Source organism: Zonotrichia albicollis, chromosome 25, assembly GCF_047830755.1.
Source record: "Zonotrichia albicollis isolate bZonAlb1 chromosome 25, bZonAlb1.hap1, whole genome shotgun sequence".
Lineage (NCBI taxonomy): Eukaryota > Metazoa > Chordata > Aves > Passeriformes > Passerellidae > Zonotrichia > Zonotrichia albicollis.
The window spans coordinates 6,436,682-6,445,679 of record NC_133843.1 but is presented as its reverse complement, the minus strand read 5'-3'; positions in this window follow the sequence as shown (position 1 = coordinate 6,445,679).

Genomic DNA, 8,998 nt, shown 5'->3' with positions numbered 1-8,998 from the left:
TGCCACCATCACCACAGAAGATGGAGGAGAAGAAGAAGAAGAAGAAGGACAGGACACGCCCCAATTCCTCCATCTTACTTCTCTAAACCCCCCTGTACAGAAATCCTAAACCCTGTGTCTCACCCTCTAACTAACTAATCCCTTCACCATTCACCCCGGTGAAACCCTCCTATCCTCATACAGGTGTCGTCTCCTGTGTGGGATCAAAGTCCAGCCACCAGACACTTCTGGAACATTCCAGGACTCCCGAGCCCCCCAAGGGTGGTCTCGGTGGCTCGGCACCTCAGGACTGAGATCCTGAGATCCAACAGCGCGGGAGCGGATCCCGGGGGAACGAGAGGAGCGGGGTGGGGAGCGCGCGGCAATGGAAAATGGGAAAGGGGAAAGGTGGGAAAGGCTCGGTGCTGATAAATTAATTAATTAAGAGAAGAACGAGGGGTTTGGTGTTGCTGTGGTTCAGCATGTGCTTGTCTCCAGCCTTTGCTTCCCATAAGGAAAATTCCCGTGTTTTTTTAGGATTATGAGCATTATGTGCAACAAAACCACCCCAACAAATCCCAAAACCAGGGAGAAGTGACTCAGCACACAACGGGGTGGGACCAGCCCTTAATGAGGGATTATTACCAAAAAATGCAACATTTCACCCCAAATCTTCCCTTTCCCCAAAACTCTCTAAATCCAGGAAATGCCATGAAAATCCCACCTGGAACAGGAGGAAAACGGCCTCAATTGAGGCTTTACTTTTACTCTAGAGCTTCCCAAGCTCAATAGGATTTATTTTTCCTGTTTTCCCAGAAAATACAACGAGGAAAGGAACAAAACCCATTCCAATCCCAGTTTGAGACATGGGAAAGGGGAAAAACCCATCCCAATCCCTGTTTGGGAGACAGGAAAGGGACAAAACCCATCCCAATCCCAGTTTGGGAGACAGGAAAAGGACAAAACCCATCCCAATCCCAGTTTGGGAGACAGGAAAGGGACAAAACCCATCCCAATCCCAGTTTGAGAGACAGAAAAAGGACAAAACCCATCCCAATCCCAGTTTGGGAGACAGGAAAGGGACAAAACCCATCCCAATCCCAGTTTGGGAGACAGGAAAGGGACAAAACCCATCCCAATCCCAGTTTGGGAGACGGAGATGGAACAGAACCATTCCAGCCAGGAAAATTCCCAGGATGTTGTCCAGGAAGTGTCATTGATGATCTCAGGTTAGGATGGGGCCTGCATCACATTCCAGGAGCATCCCACGTGTCGGGTTTTCTCGGCTGTTTGGAGGGCCTGGAAGGGCCCGAGGTGGCCTTGGGGCAGCCCGCGTATCAAAGGACGAGAAGAGGCTTCACTTCTTCTTTCGGTTTTTATGTTTATTAATTGTTTATCTAAAAGATTTTCTTTCGGCCCGACAGAGCTCTGCTCAGCAGTCAGCCATGAGCACACTGTGCTGCCCTCCGGACAGTCACCTATCTTTATACCCAAAGTTACGTGTACAATATTTATCATTTTTCTCCAATACCTTTCACCCTTATTGCCCGGTGCACTTTTAGTAATGACCAATCCCAAAGTGCCACCATCACCAAAGAAGATGGAGGAGAAGAAGAAGAAGAAGAAGGACAGGACACGCCCCAATTCCTCCATCTTACTTCTCTAAACCCCCCTGTACAGAAATCCTAAACCCTGTGTTTCACTCTCTAATTAACCAATCCCTTCACCATTCACTCCGGTGAAACCCTCCTGTCCTCATACAGGTGTCGTCTCCTGTGTAGGATCAAAGTGCAGCCACCAGACACTTCTGGAACATTCCAGGACTCCCGAGCCCCCCAAGGTGGTCTCGGTGGCTCGGCACCTCAGGACTGAGATCTTGAGATCCGACAGCGCCGGAGCGGATCCCGGGGGAACGAGAGGAGCAGGGTGGGGAGCGCGCGGCAATGGAAAATGGGAAAGGTGGGAAAGGCTCGGTGCTGATAAATTAATTAATTAAGGGAAGAACGAGGGGTTTGGTGTTGCTGTGGTTCAGCGTGTGCTTGTCTCCAGGCTTTGCTTCCCATAAGGAAAATTCCCGTGTTTTTTAAGGATTATGAGCATTATGTGCAACAAAATCCCCCTCAACAAATCACAAAAACAGGGAAAAGTGGCCCAGCACACGACGGGGTGGGACCAGCCCTTAATGAGGGATTATTAGCAAAAAATGCAACATTTCACCCCAAATCTTCCCTTTCCCCAAAACCCTCTAAATCCAGGAAAAGCCATGAAAATCCCACCTGGAACAGGAGGAAAACGGCCCCAATTGAGGCTTTACTTTTACTCTAGAGCTTCCCAAGCTCAATAGGATTTATTTTTCCTGTTTTCCCAGCAAATACAACGAGGAAAGGAACAAAACCCATCCCAATCCCAGTTTGAGACATGGGAAAGGGACAAAACCCATCCCAATCCCAGTTTGGGAGACGGAGATGGAACAGAACCCATCCCAGCCAGGAAAATTCCCAGGATGTTGTCCAGGAAGTGTCATTGATGATCTCAGGTTGGGATGGGGCCTGCATCACATTCCAGGAGCATCCCACGGGACAATCGGCTGCTCCTGATGCTTCAATCCCATTATTTGGTTTATTTCCAAATTATTTTTTTCCCTTTTTTCCCTTCCCATAAACAAAATCCGAGGCTGAGCAGGAGAGGGAGACACCCAAGGTCATCCCGGAGCTTTTCCAAGGGCTGACATGGAATCGATGCTCCGGAGCTTTTCTCCTGCTGTTCCATGCACCAACTCTGTCGTTTTTTTTGGGAAAAACGAGCTGGATTTCCCTCCAATCCCAATGGAGCCCTAACACTTCCATTATCCAGCTCCCAAATCCCTCAAACGATCCCATTAATTGCTCTTCCCTCCCTTTTCACGGGAGCTTTTCCACTCCGAGTTCATCCCATTACGGCTCCCAGCTCATCCCATTATGTCGCTTCCCATTTTCCTCCCGGCCCATTAAAAGCCGGAATTAGGCTTTTAGTCCCGGTTCCAAATGGAACAATTCCATCGATTCCCTGGAATGTTCTGCCCCTAAAAGGTTCCCCAAACGTGCTGGGAATGCGGCGTTTTCCTCCTTTGCAGCCCCACCCCAGCCTTATTCCCTATTCCTTGTGCAAAATTCCCTTTTTTTTCCTTTACTAAATTCCTTATTCCTTCACAAAATTATTTATTCCTGCTGTAGAATTCCCTATTCCCTTCCACAAAATCCTTTATTCCCTCTGCAAACCCCCAGGAAAACCGGAGGGAGGGAGTTCCAAAATTCCTTATTCCCTCCACAAAAATTCCTTTTTCCCTCAGCAAAAATTCCTTATTCCTTTCCAAAATTCCCTTTCCTTTTGCAGGATTCCTTATTCCCTCTACAAAAATTCCTTATTCCCTGTACAAATTCCTTTTCCCCTTGTAAAATTCCTTTTTCCCTCTGCAAATTTCCTTATTCCTTTCTAAAATTTCTTTTTCCTTCGCAGAATTCCTTATTCCCTCAGCAAATTGTTTTCCTTTACAAAATTCCTTATCCCCTCTGCAAAATTCCTTATTCCATGAGCAAAATTCCTTTTTTCCTTTACAAAATTCCTCATTCACTCTGCAAAATTCCTTATTCCATGAGCAAAATTCCTTTTTTCCTTTACAAAATTCCTCATTCCCTCTGCAAAATTCCTTATTCCATGAGCAAAAATCCTTTTTTTCCTTTACAAAATTCCTCATTCCCTCTGCAAAATTCCTTATTCCATGAGCAAAATTCCTTTTTTCCTTTACAAAATTCCTCATTCACTCTGCAAAATTCCTTATTCCTTGAGCAAAATTCCTTTTTTCCTTTATAAAATTCCTTATTCCATGAGCAAAATTCCTTTTTTCCTTTAAAAATTCCTCATTCCCTCTGCAAAATTCCTTATTCCATGAGCAAAAATCCTTTTTTTCCTTTACAAAATTCCTCATTCCCTCTGCAAAATTCCTTATTCCATGAGCAAAATTCCTTTTTTCCTTTACAAAATTCCTCATTCCCTCTGCAAAATTCCTTATTCCTTGAGCAAAATTCCTTTTTTCCTTTATAAAATTCCTTATTCCATGAGCAAAATTCCTTTTTTCCTTTAAAAATTCCTCATTCCCTCTGCAAAATTCCTTATTCCATGAGCAAAATTCCTTTTTTTCCTTTACAAAATTCCTCATTCCCTCTGCAAACCCCCAGGATAACCCCACAGAGGGAGTCCAGCACTACAAAAATTCCCATCTTTTCCCAAACTTGATGGTTTTGGAGGCCTTTTCCAAGCGGGAGCAATTCACAATTCCCAATCCTAAAATGTTCCCAAACGTGCCGGGACTGGGACATTTTCCTCCTTTTTTGCTCCATCCAAGCTGGAATTTCAATCAATTCCAGATTCCACTGAATTTTTGTTCCCTTTCCTCAGGAAAAGCTCGGCTGGGCCTCCCCCACCTTTGGGGTTTCCACCACTGTGGGGAAAAAATGAAGGAAAAAAAGCAGATTTTTGGGTTTTTCCCCCCCAGAATTCCCAAATTCCGGGCGTTTTTTTGCAGCTGCTGTTGGTGCAATGCAGCACAAGGGACACGGAGCAATTCCTGCTTCCCAAATTAATGCCCTAATTCCAGGCCCTGCTAATTAAAGCCCTTCCCTGGCCAGAGGACGGAGGAAATGGAGCAGATCCCGAAATCCAGGGCGCCGCTGGTGACCCCAAAAAGGAGGTTGGGACGTCAAAGGCGCCCTCAGGGAGGCGTCCCCCATTCCAGAGGCTTGGAAAAGCTCCGGGGCCAGCTGGGATTTATTGGAGCAGCTCAAGGAGAGGATGAAATTCCAGTGTGGAGGGCGGGGAGGGCAGAAAACACGGCCCAGTCCCAGCCTGGAAAACAGGGATAGCAGAAATCCTATAAATCCCATTCCAATCCCAATTAGGATCACTGGGATGGCACAAATTCCATCCCAATCCCATCCTGGAAAATAGGGATACCACAAATCCCATCCTGGAAAATAGGGATACCACAAATCCCATCCCAATCCCATCCTGGAAAACAAGGATAGCAGAAATCCTATAAATCTCATTCCAATCCCAGTTAGGGTCACAGGGATGGCACAAATCCCATCCCACCCTGGAAAACAAGGATGGCACAAATCCCATCCCAATCCCATTCTGGAAAATAGGAATACCACAAATTCCATCCCAATCCCATCCTGGAAAACAGGGATGGCACAAATCCCATCCTGGAAAATAGGGATGGCACAAATTTCATCCCAATCCCAGTTAGGATCACTGGGATGGCACAAATCCCATCCCAATCCCACCCTGGAAAACAGGGAAGGCACAAATCCCATCCCAATCCCAGTTAGGGTCACAGGGAAGGAACAAATCCCATCCCAGTCCCAATTTGAGACATTGGGATACCACAAATCCCATCCCAATCCCAATTTGGGACATTGGGATGGCACAAATCCCACCCCAATCCCATCCTGGAAAACAGGGAAGGCACAAATCCCATCCCAATCCCACACTGGAAAATAGGGATACCATAAATCCCATCCCAATCCCACCCTGGAAAACAAGGATACCACAAATCCCATCCCAATCCCAATTTGGGACATTGGGATACCACAAATCCCATCCTGGAAAATAGGAATACCACAAATCCCATCCCAATCCCAGTTAGGATCACTGGGATGGCACAAATCCCATCCCAATCCCATCCTGGAAAATAGGGATGGCACAAATCCCATCCCAATCCAAATTTGGGACATTGGGATACCACAAATCCCATCCCAATCCCACCCTGGAAAACAGGGAGGGCACAAATTCCATCCCAATCCCAGTAAAAATTAAAAAAAAAAAAAAAAGATGGAAATTTGGAATAAAATGGAAGTTCCAAAAATAATGGGGAAATTAAAAAAAATAAGGAATAAAAAGGGGGTGGGGGGAAATTAAGGAGAGGAAAAAAGGGGAATTCCCTAAATAATGGGGAAATTTAAAAAAAAAAAAAAAAAAGGAAAAAAGGGGGGAAAATTGAAAAGATATAAAGGGAAATTCCAGAAATTATTGGATTTTTTAAAAAATGAGGGGGGGAAATTGGGAAAATAAAGGGAAATTCCAAAAAAACCAGGAAAATTCAAAAAAATAGGGAGAAAGGGGGAATAAATGGGAAAAAATAAAGGGAAATTCTATAAATAATGGGAAAATTTTAAAAAGAAAGGAAAAAAGGGGGAAATTTGAAAGATGTAAAGGGAAATTAAAAAAAAATTATTAGCATTTTTAAAAATAAGGGGAAAAAGGAGGGGAATTGGGAAAATAAAAGGAAGTTCCAAAAATAACAGGGAAATTTTAAAAAATAGGGAGAAAAGGGGAGGAAATGGGATAAAAAATAAAGGGAAATTCCATAAATAATGGGGGAAATTTTAAAAAGAAAGGAAAAAAGGGGGAAATTTGAAAGATATAAAGGGAAATTAAAAAAATATTAGCATTTTTAAAAATAAAGGGTAAAAGGAGGGGAATTGGGAAAATAAAAGGAAGTTCCAAAAATAACAGGGAAATTTTAAAAAATAGGGAGAAGGGGGGGAAATGGGAAAAAATGAAGGGAAATTCCATAAATAATGGGGGAAATTTTAAAAAAAGGAAAAAATGGGGGAAAATTCAATGGAAATTCAAAAAATGATTGAAATTTTTAAAAATAAGGGGGAAAAGGAGGGGAATTGGGAAAATAAAAGGAAGTTCCAAAAACAACAGGGAAATTTTAAAAAATAGGGAGAAGGGGGGGAAATGGGAAAAAATAAAGGGAAAATTCCATAAATAATGGGAAAATTTTAAAAAGAAAGGAAAAAAGGGGGAAATTTGAAAGATATAAAGGGAAATTCAAAAAAAATTATTAGCATTTTTAAAAATAAGGGGAAAAAGGAGGGGAATTGGGAAAATAAAAGGAAGTTCCAAAAATAACAGGGAAATTTTAAAAAATAGGGAGAAGGGGAGGAAATGGGAAAAAATAAAGGGAAATTCCATAAATAATGGGAAAATTTGAAAAAAAAAAAAAGTAAAAAAATGGGGGGGGGGAAATCAGAAAAAAAATAAAGGGAAATTCCAGAAAAAAAAAAATAAAGGGAAATTCCAGAAAAAAAAAATAAAGGGAAAGTAATGGGGATGCTGCAAATGATTTTAAGGAAATGTTTTAAGGAAAAACTTGAAAATTTAAATGGAAACTGCCCAAAGCAGCTGCTTCCTGCAGGAAAAATCCAATTTTTTGCGTCCTTAGGGAAGGATTTGCAGCTCCTAGGCCGAGCTTGACTCCCTGTCCCCAATTCCTGCTGAAAAAATAAATTTTTTCCTTTATTATTTTGGAAAAGGGTTTGGGTCGAAAGGGTTTGGGGGGCAGCTCCAAATCTGAGCATCCTAAAAACCTCTGGATAATAAAAATCTCCCCATGGTGAAAACTTTGGCGTCTCCAAAATTCCTCTGGGATGAAGAAAAGCGTGAAAACACGGAATTCCCAGGGGATAAATGGATTTTTTTCTCGTTTTCCCTCCTCTTGCAGAGCAGAATTTGCAATATTTTCCTGGAATGAAGGGGATCAGCAGAATCTGGATTTTCTTGGACACATCCAGAGGGAATTTTTTCCCCTTTTTCCCAGACTGGCTCTGACTCTTTTCTGGGAGAAAAACGGGAACAAATCGGTGGCGGTGTAAAACAAGGAGTGGGATTTCCTCCTCCCCACGTGGCTCCAAAATCCCAAATCCATCCCAAATCCAGGTTTTTATTCCTTATTAATCACCGTGGAGATGTTAAATAAGGAATCATTATCCCTGGCTGGGATTCAGGGGGAATTTTTAGCTTTTTGTGGGGTTTTTGGGAATGTGCAGGAGAGGTTTTTTCATCCTTGGGTGAGGAACAGGAGCATCGAGGACGGGGAAAATCCAGGGAGGATCTCAAGGGAGTCCTGGAGAAGGAAAATCCTTGGAATGAGGAAATCCAGGGCAGGAATATTTGAATTATACATCGGGGATTTAAATATGGATGGGAATAAATCCAGCGGGAAATGGGAGGGGGGAAAGGGGAGATAAAGGAAAGGGGGATAAAAGCAAAATTTTTAGGGATGGGAGACCCCCCCTCAGGTACCCAACACATCCCAAAATTCCTTCTTTTTATCCCAACCCATTGGGATTTTAACTCCATCTTGGAGCCTTCAAAAAAGAGAAATTCCTTTTTTTGCCATTATTATCTCATATTCCTTTTTCCCATTATAAAGGGGGATAAAACCAAAATTTTTAGGGATGGGAGACCCCCCCTCTGGTACCCAACATATCCCAAAATTCCTTCTTTTTATCCCAACCCATTGGGATTTTAGCTCCATCTTGGAGCCTTCAAAAAAGAGAAATTCCCTTTTTTGCCATTATTTTCTCATATTCCTTTTTCCCATTATTTGCAGCTTTTCCTTTTCTCCCTTTTCCCATAAGGTCCTGGTTCCCAAATTTTCCCAGAAAATGTGGGGAAAAGGCCCAGGAGCTGTTCCCAAATGAGGGGACAACACAGAGTAGAAAATCTCAAAATTCCCTTTTTTTTCCTCCCACAGAAGGGTTAATCCAGCTAAGAAAGGGGGAAGGGAATAAAAACCCACTGGAGCCATTCCATCCCATCCCTCCCGGCGGATAAATGCGGGAAAATTCCCCGGAGCAGCTCCGTGACCCCGAGTTATTGCCAGGCAATTTCGGGGGATAACGGTGATTTATGGACAAGGACCAGGAAGGGCAAACGATCCCGGATCCTGGATTCTGGATCCTGGATTCTGGATCTTGGATCCTGGATCTTGGATCTTGGATCCTGGATCCTGGATTCTGGATCTTGGCTCCTGGATCTTGGATCCTGGATCTTGGATCTTGGATCTTAGGTCTTGGATCTTGGGTTCTGGATCTTGGATCTTAATTCCAGGATCTTGGGTCCTGGATCCTGGATCTTGGATCTTAGGTCTTGGATCTTGGGTCCTGGATCTTGGATCTTACATTTCAGA